Below are 25,512 nucleotides of genomic sequence, written 5' to 3'. Positions count from 1 at the left end.
ACCTAGTATTCTCTAAGGAGAATGCTGTTGCTGTGACACTCTGGCAAAACAGTATAAATTTAATGGCACCAGGGTGGTTCAGTGGGTTAGGCCTCTGCCTTCGGCTCGGGTCATGATCTCAGGGTCCTGGAATAGTGCTCTCTGCTCAGTGGGGAGCCTGCTTCCCCCTCTCTCTCTCTGCCTGCCTCTCTGCCTACTTGTGATCTCTGTCTGTCAAATAAATAAATGAAATCTTTTAAAAAAGAAAACAAAAAGTATAAATTTAAAACTCAAAAAACAGCACCTAGAACACATGCTGAAAGCCTGTTAGGTGTGTACAGGAGATACTAAAATTCTTTTTTTTTTAATTTTTTTTAATTTTTAATCAAAGTATCATGGACACATAATAGTATATTCATTTCAGGTATACAACATAGCGATTCAACAATTTTATAGATTATGAAATGCTCACCACCTATCACCATATAAAATTCTTACAAGATAATCAACTGTATTCCCTATGCTGTAATTTTCACTCCTGGGCCTTATTTATTTTACGACTTGAAGTGTGTACCCCTTACTCCTCTATACCTATTTCTCCCTCCACCACCCCGCCCTCCCTTCCTTCTAGCAACCACCAAGTTGTTCTCTCTACATGATCTCCTGTGCCCCAGCTCAGGGATAGCGCTGTGCATTCTGGCATAGCCAGATCACGTGCTTGGTATTTGTTCACAAAAATATAAGAAGTAACAGGTCACTATAGAAATTTTAGTGCAACCTTGCATGTGAATGGAGGAGAAAGTTTGGTTGTCCCCCTGCAACATCAATTAATTGACTGACAATAGACCTGTCGAAATGATCTCTATCGATCTTTGCTAAATGCTGCTCCACATACGGGCACCGAAAAGAATAGCATTTTCCTCTGACCTGCATCAGACAGGAAAACCAAGGTTATCAAATGTGTTTTTCAGAAAGCTAAATTCATCCAAAGAGCGATTCTTCATCCCCAGATTATTTCTTTATTATGTTTTGATGTTGAAATGTTCTTTATTTTATGAAATCGTGATGACAGTGGGGTGTGTTTGTTCTATTTGTGACTCGCTGTGTTTCGTATGATCGGAACTTAATAGTCTTACTTGATAACATGTTAGCAATCCTTTTTTGGTCTCTTTCTCCTCACTTTATTCTCTGAGATTACTCTGTTTCATGAAATCCCATAGGATTCAGACAGAATAGATGACCCCTGCAAGAGTTTTGCTCTACTGGTCAGTCTTCTCCTTCATCATATAGACTAAGGAAACTAATATGTCATCTCAGTCACATTAACCAGGTCTCAGGGATCAAGGTATACTCATAATAACAATAGCTAACCTATACTGAGTGTGTGGTATGTTCTAGACCTTGTGCTAAGCATGTCCCATGAAATCCTCCACGTTGTCCTCACCACTGTCCTGAGGCAGTTTCTCCATCGTTACATAGCTGGCTGGTGATTGAACTGTAATTCACACTTAGTTTATCTTCCTCTGAACTCTACGCTTTAACCACATTACATCACCTAACTGCACATCTCCAAGACTGTCATTTTTAGTGACTCCAGTGAGAAATGTGTTTGTCCTATGGACCAGTTTCCTTAGGCGTATATGCTCTCCGCGGTTTCTATTTGGAGCTGTTCAAATCATAGGCTCTGTCACGAGCACAGAATTTGATATTTTGTGTCTCATATTTGGATTCTGTGGGGTACTAAGTATTCGAAGGCTAAAGTCTCTTGAAGTACTCTTATCTTATTAAATGGTTAACAGGGCCGAGGATGGAAATACTCATAATTCTTAGCCAAACTTTGTTCTGTGGAGAGTCCTTACAGGAAGAACTGCTGATAGCTGTCTCCCAGTTGGTCTTTTTTTTCTCTCTCTTCTCATACGTTAATAGCATAAATTATTTTAGGTTCCTGAAAAATATCTTTTTGGCCCCCGAGTTAGTGTTTTTTTAAAAAGATTTTTATTTATTTGACAGACAGAGATCACAAGCAGGCAGAGAGGCAGGCAGAGAGAGAGAGGGGGAAGCAGGCTCCCCGCTGAGCAGAAAGCCCGACGCAGGGCTCGATCCCAGGACTCTGGGATCATGACCCGAGCCGAAGGCAGAGACTTTAACCCACTGAGCCACCCAGGCGCCCCCCTGAGTTAGTATTTTTAAAGCGACTTTTACTATGTTACCTTAACCCACCAGAGGAGGAGGACATGTAGCAGAGTGATACCCACTCTGAAACCAGCCTGCTCCACCCCTGCTCTGTGATCTTGAGCAACTTTCTCAGCTCTCCAAACCATATGTTGTACATGTTTTTAAAAGAGGTATATGAATACCTACTTCATAAGATTGGTAGAAGAATCAAATGAAACACCTTTACAATAGTGTCTGAAAAGAGAAGAACACTCAGTGAATGACCCTTCTTGATGCCACGGCTGTTGCTGTCACTGTAGATCTACGTTACTGCTGTATAGAATGCGTATTACATCGCAGCTCTCAAAAGAAAATCGTAGACCCTTTCCTGACATGGCTTAAGAACCGCTACTGTCCCTCTGGGCTCAGTACCACCCTCCCTCCCAGGCATCTTTGCTTTCTCTTGGAGTGTTTGCAGCTGAATTGTCAGCCTCCTGCCTATAGAACTTGGGAGTGTTAGTCTTCCTTCACTTCGTCCTCTCTCTGTCTTTTTGTACCTAAACTCACACTGTCTCTACTTGTATAATATTCTCAAGAAATCTCTGGGTCTCCTGTGTCTGTCTGGGGGTTCAATCCCATAAGCCAGACGTTGTTCCTCAAAGGAGAATGCCATCTCCATCCGTGGCTTCTCCTGAGATGGCTGGGTCACACACCCAATCTTTTCAAAGAGTCCTCTGTGGGATTTGAATACCTTAACCTCTAGATCCCTCCCGGGTACCAGCAAAAGATTGTCCTGTTCCACCCTTGGCTAAATCTCTGAACTGTAGTGTTTCTTGCAACATAAATAGGCTGAGAATTTCCCAAATCACCAGGTTCCTGATCCCTTTTTTTTAATAATTCTTCTACCAATTTCTCTCTCTCCTCTCCTGTTTATCTCATCCCCTAAGCCACAAGATGAAACCAGGCCACACCTTAGTACTTGGCTTGGAAAACTCAATGAAACATTTGAGTACCTTACTTAAAAGTTCTGACTTGAACATAACTGTAAGATAAAATTCTACAGGATTTTCTGCCCCTATATGACAAGGATCCCTCATCTTCCATTTTCCAATAAAATATTTTTCACTTCCGAGGGAGATGAACCATAAGAGACTCTTAATTATAGGAAACAAACTGAGGATTGCTGGATGGGAGAGGGGTCAGGAAATGGGGTAACTGGGTGATGGGCCTTAAGGAGGGCACATGATATAATGAGCACTGGGTATTACAGAAGACTGATGAATCACTGACCTCTACCTCTGAAACTAATAATATACTATATGTTAGTTAATTGATTTTAAATTTAAAAAAATTTTTAATTAGAAAAAAAATGTTTCCCGCTTCCTTCTGAGACCCATCAACAGCACTCAGCATCCAGATTTCTGCCACCAGTCTATGACGATTTTAATCTTCAGTAGAACTAAAACAGGTTTCCTCTACCATACTCTTCACTTCCTTCTGAGCCTTCACCTACAGAGTCTTTAACATCTAAGTTCCTACTAACAATCTGTTCAAGGCATCTATGTTTTTTTCTGTCACACTTCTCAAATTTTTCCAGCCTCTCCCCACTGCCCAATTCCAAAACCTCTTCCACGTTTTTAGGTATTTGTCACAGCGGCACTCCAACTCCAGGTGCCAAAATCCGTACCAGTTTCCTACCGTTGCTATAACAAATTACCAAAAATACAGCGGCCTACACCAATGCCAACATATTATCTTAGAGTTTCACAGATCAGAAGTTCAAAATGAGTTTTACTAAGGTAAACTCAAGATGTGGATAGAGTAATACTCCTCCTGAAGGCATGGAGGAAGAATTCATCCTTTGTCTTTTTCTGCCTCTTTCCCATTCCTTAGCCAATGACTGCAGCCTGCTGACCTCTGCTCTCATTGTCCTACCTTCTCTGGCACTGACCTTTCTGCTTTCCTCTTACAAAGACCCTGGTGATTACACTGAGCCCGTCTAGGTGATGCAGAATAATCTTTTCACTTCAAGGCCCTTAGCTTAACCACACGGCAAACTATCCTTTGCCACATAAGGTAGCATAGTTAATTTCCAAGGGTTAGAACATAAACATCTTTAGATGACCATTATTCTGCTTGCCACAAGTTGTAGGAGTTCTTTATATATTCTGGTCACTAGAACCTGATCAAATGTATGATTTGCAAGCATTTTCTCCCATTTTGTTGGTTGTCTTTTGACTTCTTAGTTTCCTTTTCTGTATAATTTTTTAAATTTTGATGAAGCCTAATGTATCTATTTTTCTTTGGTTTCTGTACTCTTGATGTTCTAAGAGTTTTATAAGAACATCAAAAAGTTATGACATGCACATACATAAAATATGTAAAAAAATTATGACACATTTAAATCTTTAACCTATTTTGAGTTGTTTTATATATGTTTGAGGCTGTAGTCCACTATTATCCCACTTTCCCAGAATCACTTGCAAAAAAAAGGAAAAAAATTCTATCTTCCCCCATTAATTCTTTTAGCACCCTTGTCAAAAACCAATTGACTATAATAAAGTTCCCTCTGCCTTTGCTTGTCTACCTCTGTCTCATCGTTTAGTCTCAGATTTAATGTTGTCCCTAAGAAATGCATTTCCTTATCTCCTGAATTAACCACCCTCCCACAAAGACACACCAGATACTACTGACCACACTTCTGTGTTTATTGTATTCATAGAACATCATCTTTGTATTCCATGGTAGTACTTCATCAGCACTCTTTTCCTGTCTGTGTTTCTTTGCTCAAAATTCCAGTAAGTATGGGCCATAAACCTACTCCTAGAGCTAAAGTTGGAGTCATCCCAACAAAGGCACAAGGACTGAGAAAGAAACAGCAGTAGATTGAAAAAACGGATTCAGGGTGCTCTACCAGTTAAGAAGCAAAAACAGCAACAGACATTCACTATAAACACAAGATTATAGTTAAACAGTGATTAAAGTTTGCAGAGTTGAAGTATGGATGTACAGCAACCAGAATTGATGAAAATGAAATCATGAGGTTTCAGCATAATGGAATAAAGAACAGTAAATAACATAGAACAGGGATGAATCTGTCCAAGGGAAAAGAACAGTAAAATTTTTTAAATGTTTATACCATTTCACTAATGATTTCCCAATTTAAAATAATAAGGCAAGAACTAAAAACTCAGAGAAAACCTAACAAAGGAGGCTGATAAAAATGATGGGTATTAACATACTGGAAAATGCAGCGCAATGTTGTAATCATTTCTGATATATTTTCAACTTCTCTGAAGATGTTGCAGCTCTTAAAAGACCCAGGGTTATGCTGTATTATTACACCAAGTATATACATCTTGTAAGCCCACAGGCCCTGAGAAAAATAATAGCAAAAGGCTAAAGGAGTTTATAGTAAAAATCAGAGGAACATTGCCAAATGCAATTGAGCAAAACTCCTTGACTTCCAGCCTTCCTTCATGCATCTCATTCAATAAGCATACCCTTGAAGGAAGGACATTAGGCACAAATGAAAGGCATCATCCCTACACTCAAGTGGTTCGCAGGTAAATGAACAATGAAAACAGCATAGTGGGTACAATGATAATGGTAAAAATCTGAGAGCAACAGAAGTATAGCTCAAAAGCCCCTTTTTATGAAGGAGTTGATGGTATACTGGTAAGTCTTTCTTAGAAAAGTAAAGTCTATGCTGGATCTTGAAGGATGAGTAGGAATAGTTAAGACAATAAGCCCTTGAAACTTCAGAGAAATGCAGTATCTCCATGTCTTAAGTAGGAAGGCTTCTCAAAAAAGACAAAGGTTGAATTTGAAATGAAGAATGAGTAGGATGTGCAGAGACAGATGTATTCATCTGTCCTAGGATGGGCTGCCATAAGAAATAACCACAACCAGGGGCGCCTGGGTGGCTCAGTGGGTTAAAGCCTCTGCCTTCAGCTCGGGTCATGATCCCAGGGTTCTGGGATCGAGCCCCACATCGGGCTCTCTGCTCAGCGGGGAACCTGCTTCCTCCTCTCTCTCTCTCTGCTTGCCTCTCTGCCTACTTGTAATTTCTGTCTGTCAAATAAATAAATAAATAAATCTTTAAAAAAAAAAGAAATAAAAGAAATAACCACAACCAGATGGCTTAGAACAGAAATGTATTCTCCAACAATTCTGGAGCCTAAGTCCAAAATCAAAGAGTCAGTGGGGCTAAGCTCCTTCTAATAGCTCTAGTGAAGACAACTTCCTTGCCTCTTCTACCTTCTAGTGGTTGCCTTCAGCCCTTGGCATTCCTTTGTTAGTAGCAGCATGACTACAACCTCTGGCTCTTCACATAGCCTTCTCCTCTGTGTATCTCTATGTCTGAATCCTTCTTATATAAACCCCAGTCATTGGATTTGGGCTCCACCTTAATCTACTATGACATCACCTCAACGAATTACATCTGCAAAGACTCCATTTCATTACATTCTGAAGTTCCAAGTGACATAAATTTGGGGAGAACATAATTCAAATGAATATATCAGATTATATAACTATAACTCTCAATGTGTGGACTAAGAACAACTTTTGTGAAAGATGGCATTCACAAGTGTATATTCAAATTATTTAACCAGTGGCATGGTAATAATAATAATATAGAAATCTATGTATTTGCACATTAAAATATTATATTTAGTTTTTTTTAAAACAAACCAAACCATGAAACTAATTATCAATTTTCACAATTTATAGCATAAGTCGTTCATCAAATCATTCCAAAAATGTCCACATGATCACTAGTGTGATCTTTTGTGACATGACTGATGCCACTTGTCTGAGTTGTATTTTGACATAGGAAACCGCATCACACTATCTTGATGACTTTCCATTGAATCAATAGTTACTAGGCCACTTTTAGTCATAAGAAGTCAGAATTCCCTCCTAAAACTGACAATATTCATTCTATTGCTGATCCTCTCAGTTTCTGCAGAACCAGCCCAAAAAAGTTTAAAATTTAAAATAAAAAGTGTCTTAGATTTTTTACATTTTCCCTACCTTTATATTGACTGCCAAAAAATCACATATTGGAATGCCATAGATAATTGGGTCAAATCTTGCCTTCCTGACCAGAAATTGGTAACTTGGTGATTAAGAGCAGAGATTCTATGTTCAGCTGTCTGGGCTCAAATTCTGGCTCTATGATTAAATAACTATTCTCTACCTCTATTTCTTTCCCTGTAAAATGGATGATGGTGATAGTTACAATACTCTACTGAGTTGATTATACATTTACACAGTATTGCCTGGCATAGAGCAAGTGCTATGTAAGTATTGACTCATTTTATTAATAAGCCTATTGTCTTCAATATCTACAATAAGTTAGCATTTATGAGTTTTAATGAATTAGAGATGAACTTCAATAGGATTGCTTAAAGGAGGGACCCAATGCCTTGGCACCCCCTTATCGCAAAACACCCACACGCATAGCCATTCTTTGTGTCTTATCTCAGGAGTGGCACCCTCTCTGTACTAGTAGATTACATGTTACACAGCTGGTGTCTACATTGGCCTCCATGACTCTCCCATGATTTGCTTCCCTGTCCATCGTTGGCTTTCTCAGAGCTGAAGTCTTTGCCTCAAAAATGGCAATGTGGAGTGAATTGGGAGAAAACAGTCGGCAATGGGAGTATCCACAGATGCAGGTAACCAGATAATCGAATGACACTAACACTGGGGTGCACTGATGCTCCCAAGGGTTCTCCTCTGTCACCAGAGAAGAGGTTACTGTAGTCAGGGGTCCCATTTGCTGAAAGATAGAAGGCCAACAGATGCCAGGACTATTCCTTTGTGGTGCCCTCCTATGGGTCCATTAATCTGGACAGCAGTGTGGTCAGGGGTTGAAGCAGCACATCAGGATGCCCAGAAAGCTGGGACTTCTGGAATCTAAATGACATTGTCAAGGAATAATCAGAACAGTCACTAGTCTTAGTGCTGGAGAAGGAAGGGTCCTGGTGACCCACAGTTGTGCAGTCAGCAACCTTGTGTTACCATATCATGGGGATGATGCCAAAGGAAGATCTGAGGTGGCTCTGGGCAGGGTTCCAGAGTTCTCATGTCCTTTGATATATCAAAGTCCATTTTGAATATCCAAGAGAGGGGTGTATGTATGGGGTATTCTAAATTTATGTGGCCATGGAGTTTTCCCTCTTTTTAAAGCATCTCTTCTAAATTCATTTTGTTAGAGCAGTATAGTAAAAAAAAAAAAAAGAATACGGGTTTTGAAAACATTTGGGCTCACATACCCTCTCTAACCTTGTGTTCATTGTTCCTTTTATAAGTCATTATTACAGCATAAGACCTGGAGACGAAATTTTCAGAGAGTGTGGCAGAGGAAGGCTTGCTGTTCCCCAGTTCTGCTCACCTTTTCTCTTGGGTCTACACTCAGTTCCTAAGATTCAGCTCAAACATCAAGGAAGTAAAATTTCCAAGTGTACTGATTTCTCCTGATGTTTTTTCAGCCCTCTATTGACTCACCAGAGTAGGCAGCTGGCACCACCATAGCAAACTACTGCCAGCTGGGGGGCTTAAACAACAGGAATTTGTTTTCTCAAAGTTCTGGAAGCTGGAAGTCCAGGGTCATTGTTGTCAGCATAACCGGTTCCTTCTGAGGCCTTTCACCTTGGGTTATCAATGGCTGTCTTCTCATAGAGGCTTCCCTCTGTCTGTGTCTATGTCTAAATCCCCTCTTCTTATAAAGATACCAGTCATACTCGATTATGGCCCACCCTAATGATTTTACTTTAACTTAATTACCTCTTTAAGCATCTTATCTCCAAAAAAAGTCACATGTTGAGATAGTGGGGCCGAGGGCTTCAATGTATGAAATTTGTGGGGACACAGTTCAGTCCCTAACAATCACCAAACTATGACTATCTTCTAAAAAGCTCAAGTAAAGAAAATTTGCCCAGAGAGTAGCCTTACACTCTAGTTGGAGTGTTGACCAAAAATAAGTTAACACCTCTACATAAACTTACTCTTTCAATTTTACTGTCTCTACATGGAGATAATGCTTTATTGTGGGACAAAGGGAAGAAAATAACTGTAGCAAATATAATTGGTTTTCCTCTGTTATTCAACTATTGTGCATGTGATGTATTCATTTAAACATGAAAGGAAGTGAACTTCAGACAGAATTCCTCCTGAGCAGAAAATAAAGCTAACCCCAATTATGACAAAGGTATCCTTTAATTACTGTGTTACCTCATGCTTGGATATATGGGAGGCACTTGTTCAAAGGACGAACAGAGTCTCCGGGGTTCACACTGCCTTTTTTTAGAAGCATATCTGGGAAGGGAATTTTTAAAATATTTTTCAGGTCCAAAAATGTTAGAAAGCCAGAAAACAGAATGGAAAAAACAACAAAACTTTGCACTGCTTTTAGAAGTGTCTGCATTCTAGAAAAATTATCAAGTGCATTTTTCTATTAATAGAATTTATGTTGAAGGCATCAGGAAGAATCATCGCTGAACATAAACCTACCATATATACTGTTACCACGTACACATTTAGCTGTGATTTAGTGTCTCTACACCGATCAAGCAGAGAAAGCTTCACTTATCTAACCAGAGGAGAGCTGACTCACCAGTATGTAGAACCTTGAACTCATGGCTACCTTATCACTAGAAAAATCTCTATTGGAAGAAATTCACAGTTAAGGAGGGCCTTGTGGTCTTTGTGTTCCTCTCCTTTAGATACTCTTAAAGTAATCCTTGGGTTTTGTCAGACAAAAAAAACTTCTCCTCCCACCCTGTAAAGTCCAACAGAAGCCATGGCCTCACACCAAAGCATCAAAAAAGAAACTAGGCAGGCCTGAAACCTGCCCTGGGGAGAAGATCTACCATTTGGACCAAAAACAAAAGCTATGTTACATTTACGGAGGACATATGACTTTCTCAGAAATTTATAATTTCATAGAAGAAATTATAAATTGTAGGGGAGCAGTTTCTAGGTGTCTTGTTCACTGCTGTTTCTCCAGGACATATCACAGGGCCTCAATAAATATTTCATTCACTCTTCCCAACAACCCTCTGAGATTATTATTTTTATCTTAGAGAAGAGGAAAATAAGGCCCAGAGAGGTTGAAACTGGCTTGGTTTTCACATCTAGTAGGAAGCAGACTTGGGACCAAGCCCTGTCCTGTATCACCTTTAGTCACAAGCAAAGAAATTGGGCTCCTGGCCCAGACGTGGTTCCACAATGACCCCATGCTTTGCATGGACACCTTTCTTAAGAGTTTCTAAGTATCCAATGGTTTCTGGGGCTGACTGGGGTGGGCAGTGCCATATGAAGTTGCCCCTGGCCTAGACTTGGACCTGTATGAATGCTGATCCCATCTTTCCTTTTTGGGGTGCTCCTGACACTCTTTCCCCTGCATGGGATCAACCAGATGCCAAAATGATCTCCAAAACTCATGACCGTAGGGTTTCTCTGCTGAATCCATGGACCACCTATGCTTCAACACAAGTGAATGCCTTGTCACAACTTCATGAAGCTTCCTCCAGCCCATCTTAGCTTTGCTTCTGCCTCGTAGCAGAGCCTTTTTTGTAATAGTTCTTTCAGTTTTAGGAATCTTTGGTATTTTCACAGATTGTTACCTACACCTACCTGTTTGCCCAAATTACAGCTTGTGGACAGGAATGCTGTAGTATTTTCATCAGTTCTCCACACTGCTTAGCTCAGTCCTGTCTAACAAGTCCTAAGTGAACCGTTGGAAAATGACCACAGGAAGGAGTAGGAAGTCTTATTTTATCATTAAGAAAACTACACTTACATAAGATTTTTTTTTTTTCAAAAAGACTAATCCTGAATACGTTTTTATTATACTACATTGACTTCCTCCAGGGATGTTTTTATTTTGCAGCGTGTAGAGATAAGATGTTATTGAAACTCTCACAGAGAAGAGTGATTTTCATTCATTTGTTCATTCATTCATTCAATAAGCATGGATTGAGGATTCATCATGAATTAGATGCTATGACTATCACAAGTGGGATGAAGATAGAAAACAGACCTCAAAAATTGAACCAGGAAGAAATTGACAACCTGAATAGACCGATATCTAGTAATGAGATTGAAGCAGTGATCAAAAACCTCCCAAAAAACAAGAGCCCAGGACCTGACAGATTCCCTGGGGAATTCTACCAAACTTTCAAAGAAGAAATAACACCAATTCTCCTGAAGCTGTTCCAAAAAATTGAAGCAGAAGGAAAACTTCCAGACTCTTTTTATGAAGCCAGCATTACCCTGATCCCCAAACCAGGCAGAGACCCTACCAAAAAGGAGAATTTCAGACCAATATCACTGATGAATATGGATGCAAAGATTCTCAACAAGATCCTAGCAAACAGGATCCAGCAGCACATTAAAAAGATTATCCACCATGACCAGGTGGGATTCATCCCTGGGTTGCAAGGTTGGTTCAACATTCGCAAATCAATCAGTGTGATAGAACACATCAATAAGAGAAGAGAGAAGAACCACATGGTCCTCTCAATTGATGCAGAAAAAGCATTTGACAAAATCCAGCATCCGTTCCTGATGAAAACGCTTCAAAGTATAGGGATAGAAGGAACATTCCTGAACTTCATAAAATCTATCTATGAAAGACCCACAGCAAATATCATCTTCAATGGGAAAAAGCTTGCAGCCTTCCCGTTGAGATCAGGAACACGACAAGGATGCCCACTCTCACCACTCTTGTTCAACATAGTATTAGAAGTTCTAGCAACGGCAATCAGACAACAAAGAGAAATAAAATGTATCCAAATTGGCAAGGAAGAAGTCAAACTCTCTCTCTTCGCAGATGACATGATTCTTTATATGGAAAACCCCAAAGACTCCACCCCCAAACTACTAGAACTCATACAGCAATTCAGTAACGTGGCAGGATACAAAGTCAATGTACAGAAATCAGTGGCTTTCTTATACACTAACAATGAAAATACAGAAAGGGAAATTAGACAATCGATTCCATTTACTATAGCACCAAGAACCATAAGATACCTGGGAATAAACCTAACCAAAGAAGTAAAGGACCTGTACTCGAGGAACTACAGAACACTCATGAAAGAAATTGAAGAAGACACCAAAAGATGGAAGATTGTTCCATGCTCTTGGATTGGAAGAATAAACATTGTTAAAATGTCTATACTGCCTAGAGCAATCTATACTTTTAATGCCATTCCGATCAAAATTCCACCGGTATTTTTCAAAGAGCTGGAGCAAATAATCCTAAAATTTGTATGGAGTCAGAAGAGACCCCGAATTGCTAAGGAAATGTTGAAAAACAAAAACAAAACTGGCGGCATCACGTGACCCGATTTCAAGCTTTACTACAAAGCTGTGATCACCAAGACAGCGTGGTACTGGCATAAAAACAGACACATAGACCAGTGGAACAGAGTAGAGAGCCCAGATATGGACCCTCAACTCTATGGTCAAATAATCTTCGACAAAACAGGAAAAAATATTCAATGGAAAAAAGACAGTCTCTTCAATAAATGGTGCTGGGAAAACTGGACAGCGATATGTAGAAGAATGAAACTCGACCATTCTCTTACACCGTTCACAAAGATAAACTCGAAATGGATAAAAGACCTCAACGTGAGACAGGAATCCATCAGAATCCTAGAGGAGAACATAGGCAGTAACCTCTTCGATATCAGCCACAGCAACTTCTTTCAAGATATGTCTCCAAAGGCCAAGGAAACAAAAGCAAAAATGAACTTTTGGGACTTCATCAAGATCAAAAGCTTCTGCACAGCAAAGGAAACAGTCAACAAAACAAAGAGTCAACCCACAGAATGGGAGAAGATATTTGTAAATGACAGTACAGACAAAAGGTTGATATCCAGGATCTATAATGAACTCAAACTCAACACACACAAAACAGATAATCATATCAAAAAATGGGCAGAAGATATGAACAGACACTTCTCCAACGAAGACATACAAATGGCTATCAGACACATGAAAAAATGTTCATCATCACTAGCCATCAGGGAGATTCAAATTAAAACAACATTGAGATACCACCTGACACCAGTTAGAATGGCCAAAATTAGCAAGACAGGAAACAACGTGTGCTGGAGAGGATGTGGAGAAAGGGGAACCCTCTTACACTGTTGGTGGGAATGCAAGTTAGTGCAGCCACTTTGGAGAACAGTGTGGAGATTCCTCAAGAAATTAAGAATAGAGCTTCCCTATGACCCTGCAATTGCACTGCTGGGTATTTACCCCAAAGATACAGATGTAGTGAAAAGAAGGGCCATTTGTACCCCAATGTTTATTGCAGCAATGGCTACGGTCGCCAAACTGTGGAAAGAACGAAGATGCCCTTCAACGGATGAATGGATAAGTAAGATGTGGTACATATTCACAATGGAGTATTATGCCTCCATCAGAAAGGATGAATACCCAACTTTTGTAGCAACATGGACGGGACTGGAAGAAATTATGCTGAGCGAAATAAGTCAAGCAGAGAGAGTCAAGTATCATATGGTCTCACTTATTTGTGGAGCATAACAAATAACATGGAGGACATGGGGAGATGGAGAGGAGAGGGAGTTGAGGGAAACTGGAAGGGGAGATGAACCATAAGAGACTATGGACTCTGAAAAACAACCAGAGGGTTATGAAGGGGCGGCAGGAGGTGGGGGGGGAGGTTGAGGAACCAGGTGGTGGGTAATAGGGAGGGCACGTACTGCATGGAGCACTGGGTGTGATGCCAAAACAATGAACACTGTTATGCTGTAAATAAGCAAATAAAAATAAATAAATTAATTAAAAAAAAAAAAGAAAACAGACCTCATCTTCAAAATGCTAATCTTCTACTTGGAAGAGGAAGAATCTGAAACCAAACAGATAATATGAAATATCAAAGTGAGGGAAAGGGAAGGAGGAAAGAGGAAAGAAAGAAATGAGTGGAATTCATTAGATTTTTATTTTCTGGTGTTAAAACACAATTTATCCAGTTCAGTTTTGTTTTTTACCCTCTGTTGGTGGTCATGCTCCCTGAAATTCATGAATGTACCTGACACATTGCTTATCCTTTTTTTATATAATGTCAGTTCACACATAGAATAAGAGAATTAGATGGTATTAAAGGAAAATTAATTGTTCCTGGAAAATTTATATGTGTCTCTTTCTGTTTCTTCTGAAACTCTTTATAAGGTAATCCTTTTCATAATGAAATGTTAAAAAAATTAAATATAAACAGCTCATCAAAATTAGATAATTAGTTATAATCCATTTTTATTATAATAACTCTTTCAGATAAGCCTGCAGGCATGGCTGTTGGCTATTGTTATTATTAGGTACACAGCAGTGACAAGAGGCAGGGGTCAGTCCCCACAGTCTCCTTTTCATAGGTACAAAGCTCATTAATTTTTTTTTTTTTAACAGAGTCTCATGTGTGCTGTGACTGTGGGTCAGGCAGTCATATCCAGTCTAGAGTCAGAAATGAGGTTGTGTGGTTCAAGAACCAAGGCATTTTCTTCTGTTACAATGGAAAAACCCTTGGAAGTTGAGGTATATGAACTTTAATCTGTCTTTAATACCTTGGGGGACACTTGTAGACATATATTCTCTAATGTGAAATGAAAGTGAGTTGAATAGCGATAGAAGAGAAAAGGAAGAAAGATGTTGGAAGAGGATGGGTTCCAAAGGCCAACCTCTTCTGTTTTATCCTTTGCCTTCAGAATCTGACTCTAGATTAGTAAATAAGAGGAATTTGGCTCAAAAAAAAAATTAACTTTTCAATACTTGGTCTTCTCACCTCATATTGAAATTAAAGTGATGTGATTGATGTATTTTATTTATGTCTTTAGGTAAGACCATCAAGACAACATAATTGTAGTTTCTGTGTGTATGTTTTTTTAAGATCTTAAGAATGCTTTGAGTGACATGATTAATTCTTTACTAAATCTTAATCAAGTGTCCTCCAAAATAAAAGGAAGGTCAAACAAAAAAAGCTATCCTTAATTAAAATGAATGGATGGAATTGATTTCATAAAATTATATTGTTGTTTAATGACTGTGGGAGATTGTGTTCAGGGTAGAAAACTGACATTTTGCCTTAATCAATGCACATTTTATTAAAATCAATGTAGTCTATTATGTAAGGCCTATTGAAAGGAACTTTAATAAAGTTCAATCTATAAAAAGTAACCAACTCTAATTCAACTGAAATTTAACCTGGTGGTAGCTACAGTCTTCATTCAACACTGTATTTAGTACTCATGGAGTACTCACTATGTACTAAGCACTTAGGAAGTATTTCTCAAGCAGAGAGAGTCAAGTATCATATGGTTTCACTTATTTGAGGAGCATAACAAATGACATGGAGGACATGGGGAGATGGATAGGAGAAGGAAGTTGGGGGAAATTGGAAGGGGAGGCGAACCATGAGAGACTATGGACTCTGAGAAACAACCTGGGGGTTTTGAAGGGGCGGGGGTGGGAGGTTGGGGGAACCAGGTGGTGGGTAATAGGGAGGGCACATGTTGCATGGAGCACTGGGTATTGTGCAAAAACAATGAATAGTTATGCTGAAAAAATAAATTAATTAATAAGGAAGTAGTTCTCAATAGTCACTCTTCCTTCCTTTTAGGTATGCATCATGGAGTAATTAGCTTAAAATTTTGCATTAGATCCAAGTGCACCTAATTGACACTAGCACTTTAAAGAACTATTTCTGCCACACTGTAAATAAAACTTTACCTTGAAAAAAATGTTGAATGTTAATGGCCTTCCCAATGCTAATGAATAACAGGTTGTTAAAAGAAAATGAAATGTTCTTAATTCCAAGTTCAAAGGGAATTTTTGGAATAGGAAAAAATGGCTACTTACTCCTCACTATGTTCATTGCTTTGTTTCTCCTAGATTTCCCCCTCTTACAATAAAAATTAGGTTTCTAGGCATGTCTCCTTCCCAGTTTAGCTTCTAAGAAGCTAAGATGCTCAACTCCAGAATCCAGGGGGTGGGAGTATTACAGCTTGCCATTTTTGGTCTCATGTCTTAATCTTGATCTTGACTGCCCATTAAAACTTCTATTTCCCTGATCCTGATTCTTCATTCTTACTGATATTGTATTTTATTCTATTGCATCTGCATTTAATCTAAGATGTTCCAAAGCCATTAAGAAAAAAATGATTGAATAAAGTAAAATACAACTTCTTTAAAAAATTGATTTTTAGCTATTTGAAGATGAAAGCACTCTCTTAGTCATTATTTTCCCTTGGCACTTTTCTGAATTCTTCTCACATAGTAATTACTCATTAAATTCTTACCTAAAATTCAGTAGATAACTTTATACACTAATTCAACAAGTATGCAGTGAGTACAAACTATTTTCCAGAAACCCTACTAACCACTGAGGTTACAGGGGAAAGTTTGCTTGGGTTTTTTTTTTTTTGCTTTTGTGGTTTTTTTTTAAGATTTTTATTTATTTATTTGAAGAGAGAGAATGAGAGAGAGAGAGAGCACGAGAGTGGGGAAGGTTAGAGGGAGAAGGAGAGTCCCTGCCAAGCAGGGAACCTGAGCTGAAGGCAGTCGCCCAACCAACTGAGCCACCCAGGTGCCCCACAGGTAGAAGTTGGATAGGAGTTGTCAGAATAGCTAATTGATATAAGAAACAAACCCTAGTCTTACTTCTACCCACATTCCAGGGGCCAGAATTCCATCCCAAAGCCCCATCTAAGTTCAGCAAGTATAGATTTTTTTGTAAGGACCTGGAAATGCCTTCTGGATGTCCAGGAGGAAAAGGAAATGGGTGTAGTGAGCATCAAGCCTTATATTTCTCATGGTCCAGGCTACTCATTGCCATGGAGCAGTTGGCCCCTCCCTCAGGAGACCACATAGACACCCATGTGGTTGCTCACCGTTCAGTTAGAGTCCCCTGCCCACCATAGGCATATACACACTCAATAAACAATGGTGAACCAGGGCCAAGAAAATAAAAATTCCCAGCCTGACCATGAAAGAAAAGAGGACACAAAGAAGTCTCTGGCCCAGTGATGAGATTCAGCTGATTCAGGGTGAAGGAAGCTCCATGATTAAGCTTCAATTTTGTTTTCGAGGAGAAATGCTTCTGTCCACTCTCGGGGATGCGGGGAGGGTCTTCCATGGGAATGTCACTTCTTCCCCAGCCTTCTGGCTATAACAAATTAGATCAAACTCAAGATCAAACAAGTACAGGGTTTTTTAATTGAGGGAAAAGATTTGTATTTTTTAAGTTGAGGTACACTTGACACACAATGTTGCATTAGTTTCAGGCGTACAACTTAGTCATTTGACAAGTCTACATGCTATCCTGTGCTCACCACAAAGGTAGATACCATCTGTCACCATATAATACTGTATTAAAACCAATATAGGGACAGACTCCCTGTGCTGTGGCTTGTATCCCTGTGATTTATTTATTCCAAAATTGAAAACCTGTTTTGTTTTGTGTATTTTCCAGAATTGAAGTCTTGTTGGCAATAGTCTTCAAAAATGCACTTAAATTCTGATCTCTTCTGATTCCAATTGACCCATATAACTCTAGCTATACCCAGAGTTTTAAGATAATCTTATTCTCTCTCTTTTTTTTTTTTTTTTTGCATTTTTAATTCCTTCATTTTTAGGTTTTTTTTACCAAGATATAATGGCATACATTACATTAGTTTCAGGTGTACAACATAAAGATTCAGTATTTGTATATATTGTGAAATGACCACAAGTCTAGTTAACCATACCTGGTTACAGAATTTTTTTCTGTCACCATACCTGGTTACAGAATTTTTTTCTTGTGATGAGAGCTGTTAAGATTCATTATCTTAGCAACTCTGAAATATGCAATACAGTGTTTTAATTACAGTCCCCATGCTGCTCATGACTTACTTATTTTGTAACTGGATATTTGTACCTTGGCGCCCTTCACCCATTTTGTCTACAACCCACAAATTCTGTTCCCTGTGTCTGTGAACTTTTTTTTCCCATTTTCCAGACCAGGTGGCTTAAACAGCCAACATTTATTTCTCAAAGCTCTGGTGGTTGGAAAATCTAAGAGCAAGTGACCAGCTGATTTGGTTCCTGCTGAGAGCCCTCTTCCTGATTTGCAAGTAGAAGCCTTCTTGCTATGGTTTCACATCTTAGAAAATGATAATCTCCACTCTCCCCTGTTTCCCCACAAAAGGGCACTAATCCCATCATGAAGCTCCACCTTCATAATTTGATTATCTCCTTATGGAGAGTTTAGCTAAGCTACTCCATGGTATTGCTCCCTGGGCAACCATTTTCTTTAGCTGAGTGGCTTACAGAAATCTCAAATTGACAATAACCCCTTCCCCCTTTGAAAGCTAATGCCTTTGACAGCACCCTGCAGAGTCACAGGCAGATATAAGTTCCTGATATGACTTCTCCAATAACGTTGTGGTCAACAGTCTCTTCTGCCTCCCAGGGCTGCCTTCTTCTGTACCCCTTAGTTAAGACCCTGGTGGAGTTTACCAGAATACCACACTTTTGCTTTGAATTGACCAATCCAGCCTTGGCTTAGGAACCCCAAAGCATTTCACCCACAGAACCTCATGAAGGTGTGTGCCCCAGGTCCTGTCTTTCTCTCCATCTACATTCTGCCTTGACCTCACCCTGTGACTCCTCGAGGCATTCCAGGGACTCTTCCAGGACCCATAAGTAATAAACTTTATTAGTTACATTTCCCTTGAGGTGTGCTGTTGAACCACAGCTCAACCATCCAGAACACAGTGTTTCATTTAACAAGTGTTAATTTGACAAACCCATTACACTCCCAAAGGCTTTACCTCCAAATACCATCACACTGGGAATTAGGGCTTCAGCATATGAATTTTGGAGAATCTTCACTCCATAGCACACTTAATTCTATACTTCATGACCCCAAAGCCCATGTGCTTGAGTGACATAGGAAAAAGGAAGAGCAGCCAGCAGTCAGTTCCTTCATAGAATCAGGGAAGACTTCATAGAAGAGGTAAGATTTGAATTTAATTGTGAATTCATTTTGGTGTTTACCAAATAGATGAAACAGGTGAAAGAAAAAATAACAGCTGGGTTACTGGGCACACCCAGCAGGTTAGAGGCATGGGAGATATTTTGACAAAGCAGGACATTCCAGGGGACAGTTTCAAAGACTAACACTGGAAAGACCAGTATGTTCCAGATATGGGTCTAATTGGCTTTGCTTGGAAGTTAAGCCTACAAGCAATGAGGAGTCTCTAAAAGACATTAACCAGGAAAGTGATCGAATAATAGTCACGTTTTGGAGAAACTTCCATTTTCCTTGAGGAAGATGAAGCAGACTGAAAGGCAGAACTCATAGAAAGACCCCTCGGGGGTAGTGACTTTCAGGCTAGAAGTGACCAGGACATGGATGAGGCAGGGGCTGTGGAATGGAGAGGACAGTTGAGATGCCAGAACTTTTGAGATGGAGAGACAGGGATTGCAGACCAGGAGGAATGGCAATCCTCAGAGTTGCCCTCAGCAATATGTTAGCATCTACACGGTCTCCAACCATAGAAAGGGTTATCTCCACTAGGTATAGTGAATGGCAAACTGGGAACAACTTTCAACAGGCTAGATCTCCCACAGGATTTTGTCCATGACAATTGAGTGAAAGCCCAAGATTTGGCTCCCTGCCACTCCCCTCACCACACTCCACCGGCTGGCAGTGCCCTTGCAGCCCCTTCATTCTCCAAGACCAGAACCCAGCAGGCTGCACCTTGCCTTGATTGTGGTTGATATATTCAGTTATACATCCCCTCAACCACCTCTCATCAAAATGACTAGAAGAAGGAACACCAAACAAAAGAAAAATTCAGAAACTGTGCCCTCTGCCACAGAACTATTGGATACAGACATAAACAGTATAACAGAAACAGAATTCAGGGTAACAATTATTCAGGGCAATGGCTAGGTTGGAGAAGACCATTAGTGGCAACATAGAAACTCTAAGCGTGAAAGTGAGGGCTGATCTGGCAGTACAAAAAATGTTATCAATGAGATCCAATCTAATCTAAATACTCTAACAGCTAGGATAACCCAGGCAGAAGATCGAATTAGTGATCTAGAAGACAAACTGATAGAGAAAAAAAGCATCAGAGGCCTTGAACAAATAGCTTAGAAGCCATGAAAGCAGCATTAGGGAAATAAATGGTGCCATGAAATGTTCCATCATCAGAATTATTGGGATCCCTGTGGGAGTGGAAAAAAAGAGAAGACTAGAAAATATAGTTGAACAAATTCTGTATGAAATTTTCCCTAATCTGGGGAATGGAACAAGTGTTCATGTCCTACAGATAGAAAGGATACCCCCCAAGATCAGTGAGTCTAGAAAGACCTCCAGACACTTAATTGTGAAGTTCATGAATCATAATTTTAGACAAGAGGTCTTAAGGGCAGCTAGGGGAGAAGAGATTCCTTATGTACAGAGGAAGGACCATCAGAATAATGTCAGACCTGTCCACAGAAACCTGGCAAGCCAAAAAGGGCTGGAAAGACATATTTAGGGCACTAAATGAGAAGAATGTGCAGCCAAAAATACTTTATCCAGCAAGGTTGATATTTAAAATAGATGGAGAGATACAGAGCTTCCAAGACCGGCAAGGTTTAAAAGAGTATGTGACCACCAAGCGGACACTAGAAGAAATACAAGGGGGGTTCTATAAAAGAAGAAAGAACCCAAGAGTGACATAGAACAGAAATTTACAGAGACAATCTCTGGCAACAAGGACTTCACAGGCAACATGATGTCAATAAAAATGTATCTTTCAATAATCTCTCTCAACTTGAATGGCCTAAATGTTCCCATAAAAGGGCACAGGGTTGCAGACTGGATAAAATGATAGGACCCATCCACATGCTGTCCACAAGATATATTTGGAACCTAAAGATACATGCAGACTGAAAATGAAGGAATAGAGAACCATCTTTCATCCCAGTGGACCTCAAAAGAAAGCTGGGGTAGCAATTTTCATATCATATAAATTAGATTTTAAGCTAAAGACTGTAATCAGAAATACAGAAGGACACTGCATCATTTTTTTTTAACATATAATGTATTATTTGCCCCAGGAGTACAGGTCTGTGAATCATCAGGCTTACACATTTCACAGCATTCACCATAGCACATACCTTCCACAATGTCCATAACCTGGCCACCCTATCCCCACCCCCACCCCCCAGCAACCCTCAGTTTGTTTCATGAGATTAAGAGTCTCTTATGGTTTGTTTCCCTCCCAATTCCATCTTATTTCATTTTCCCCCTCTACCCCCCATGACCCCTAGCCCTGCCTCTCAAATTCTTCATATCAGAGAGATCATATGATAATTGTCTTTCTCTGGTTCCATCCATGTCATTGCAAATGGCAAGATTTTGTTTCTCTTGATGGCTGCATAGTATTCCATTGTATATATATACCACATCTTTCTCCATTCATCTGTTGATGGACATCTAGGTTCTTTCCATAGTTTGCCTATTGTGAACATTGTTGCTATAAACATGTGGGTCCATGTACCCCTTCAGATCACTACATTTGCATAATTAGGGTAAATACTCCGTGGACACTACATCATTCTTAAAAGGTCTATCTACCAAGAAGATCTAAAAATTGTAAATATTTATGACCCAGTATGGGAGCAGTCAACTACATAAGACAACTGTTAATCAAAATAAAGAGTCATATTATGAACAAATTAATTGTAGGGGATCTTAACATACCACCCTCAGTGATATATCATATAAGCAGAAAATCAACAAAGAAACAAGAGCTTTGATAACACATTGAACCAGATGGACCTCATAGGTATACACAGAATATCCCTCCCTAAAACAACAGAATACTCATTCTTCTCAAGTGCACATGGAACTTTCTCCAGAATAGACCACATATTGGGTCACAAATCAGGGCTCAACTAATAACAAAAGATTGAGATTATTTCCTACATATTCTCAGACCACAATGCTTTGAAACTGGAACTCAACCACAAGAAAAAGTTTGGAAGGAATTCAAACACTTGGAAACTAAAGACCATCCTGCTCAAGAATGTTGAGATCAACCAGGAAATCAAAGAAGAACTTAAACAATTCATGGAAACCAGAGAGAACAAAGACACATTGGGCCAAAACCTATGGGATACAGCAAAGGCAGTCCTAAGGGGGAAATACATAGCCATCCATGCCTCATGCAAAAGAATTGAAAAATCCCCAATACACCAACTCTCTTTACACCTTAAAAAAATGGAAAAGCAACAACAAATTAAGCTAACCCCACACACAAGAAGGGAAATAATCAAGAATAAAGCAGAGATCAGTGAGTTAGAAACTACAGATACAGTAGAACACATCAATGAAACTAGAAGCTGGTTCTCTGAAAGAATTAATAAGTCAATAAACCACTGGCCAAACTAATCCAAAAGAAGAGAGAGAAGACCCAAATTAATAAAATTATGAATGAAAGGGGAAAGATCATGACTAACACCAAGGAAATAGAAACAATCATCAGAAATTATTATCAACAGTTATATGCTATTAAGTTAAGCAACCTAGAAGAAAATTTTGGATGCATTCCTGGAAACCTACAAACTTCCAAGACTGAAACAGGAAGAAATTGACAACCTGAATAAACCAATATCCAATAATGAGATTGAAGCAATGATCGAAAACCTCCCAAAAAACAAGAACCAGGACCTGATGGATTCCCTGGAGAATACTACCAAACATTCAAAGAAGAAATAATACCTATTCTTCTGAAGCTGTTTCAACAAATAGAAACAATCAACAAGGAAATAAAGGCATTAAATGACACACTGGACCAGATGGACATCACAGATATATTCAGAACATTTCATCCCAAAGCAACAAAATACACATTCTTCTCTAGTGCACATGGAACATTCTCCAGAATAGACCACATCCTGGGTCACAAATCAGGTCACAACTGATATCAAAAGATTGGGATCATTCCCTGCAGATTTTCAGACCACAACAGTCTGAAGCTAGAACTTAATCACAAGAGGAAAGCTGGAAAGAACCCAAATACATGGAGACTAAACAGCATACTTCTAAAGAATGAATGGGTCAACCAGGAAATTAAAGAAGAATTGAAAAAATTCATGGAAACAAATGATAATGAAAATACAACAGTTCAAAATCTGTGGGACACAGCAAAGGCAGTCCTGAGAGGAAAATATATAGTGGTACAAGCCTTTCTCAAGAAACAAGAAAGGTCTCAAGTACACAACCTAACCCTACACCTAAAGGAGCTGGAGGAAGAACAAGAAAGAAACCCTAAATCCAGCAGGAGAAGAGAAATCATAAAGATCAGAGAAGAAATCAATGAAATAGAAACCAAAAAAAAAAAAAAAAAAACAATAGAACAAATCAATGAAACTAGGAGCTGGTTCTTTGAAAGAATCAATAAGATTGATAAAGCCCTGGCCAGACTTATCAAAAAGAAAAGAGAAAGGACCCAAATCAATAAAATCATGAATGAAAGAGGAGAGATCACACTAACACCAAAGAAATACATACTATTATAAGAGCATACTATGAGCAACTCTACGCCAACAAATTTGACAATCTGGAAGAAATGGATGTATTCCTAGAGACATAGAAACTACCACAACTGAACCAGGAAGAAATAGAAAACCTGAACAGGCCCATAACCAGTAAAGAGATTAAAACAGTCCTCAAAAATCTCCAAACAAAAAAAGCCCCGGGCCAGACGGCTTCCCAGGGGAATTCTACCAAACATTTAAAGAAGAACTAATTCCTATTCTCCTGAAACTGTTCCAAAAAATAGAAATGGAAGGAAAACTTCCAAACTCATTTAATGAGGCCAGCATCACCTTGATCCCAAAACCAGACAAGGATCCCACCAAAAAAGAGAACTACAGACCAATATCCTTGATGAACACAGATGCAAAAATTCTCACCAAAATACTAGCCAATAGGATTCAACAGTACATTAAAAGGATTATTCACCACGATCAAGTGGGATTTATTCCAGGGCTGCAAGGTTGGTTCAACATCCACAAATCAATCAATGTGATACAACACATTAATAAAAGAAAGAACAAGAACCATATGATACTCTCAATAGATGCTGAAAAAGCATTTGACAAAGTACAGCATCCCTTCCTGATCAAAACTCTTCAAAGTGTAGGGATAGAGGGCACATACCTCAATATTATCAAAGCCATCTATGAAAAACCCACCGCAAATATCATTCTCAATGGAGAAAAACTGAAAGTTTTTCCGTTAAGGTCAGGAACACGGCAGGGATGTCCATTATCACCACTGCTATTCAACATAGTACTAGAGTCCTAGCCTCAGCAATCAGACAACAAAAAGAAATTAAAGGCATCCAAATTGGCAAAGAAGTCAAACTACCACTCTTCACAGATGATATGATACTATATGTGGAAAACCCAAAAGACTCCACTCCAAAACTGCTAGAACTTGTACAGGAATTCAGTAAAGTGTCAGGATATAAAATCAATGCACAGAAATCAGTTGCATTTCTGTACACCAACAACAAGACAGAAGAAAGAGAAATTAAGGAGTCAATCCCATTTACAATTGCACCCAACACTATAAGATACCTAGGAATAAACGTAACCAAAGAGGCTAAGAATTTATATGCAGAAAACTACAAAGTACTCTTGAAAGAAATTGAGGAAGACACAAAAAAATGGAAAAATGTTCCATGCTCCTGGATTGGAAGAATAAATATTGTGAAAATGTCTATGCTACCTAAAGAAATCTACACATTTAATGCAATCCCTATCAAAATACCATCCATTTTTCTCAAAGAAATGGAACAAATAATCCTAAAATTTATATGGAACCAGAAAAGACCTCGAATAGCCAAAGGCATATTGAAAAAGAAAGCCAAAGTGGGTGGCATCACAATTCCGGACTTCAAGCTCTATTACAAAGCTGTCATCATCAAGACAGCATGGTACTGGCACAAAAACAGACACATAGATCAGTGGAACAGAATAGAGAGCCCAGAAATAGACCCTCAGCTTTATGGTCAACTAATATTCAACAAAGCAGGAAAGAATGTCCAATGGAAAAAAGACAGCCTCTTCAATAAATGGTGCTGGTAAAATTGGACAGCCACATGCAGAAAAATGAAATTGGACCACTTCCTTACACCACACACAAAAATAGACTCAAAATGGATGAAGGACCTCAATGTGAGAAAGGAATCCATCAAAATCCTTGAGGAGAACGCAGGCAGCAACCTCTTCGACCTCAGCCACAGCAACATCTTCCTAGGAACATCGCCAAAGGCAAGGGAAGCAAGGGCAAAAATGAAC

The sequence above is a fragment of the Meles meles genome, chromosome 9 (genome assembly GCF_922984935.1).
Source record: "Meles meles chromosome 9, mMelMel3.1 paternal haplotype, whole genome shotgun sequence".
Taxonomy (NCBI): Eukaryota; Metazoa; Chordata; class Mammalia; order Carnivora; family Mustelidae; genus Meles; species Meles meles.
The sequence above is the reverse complement of the archived record's forward strand: the minus strand, read 5'-3'. Positions refer to the sequence as shown.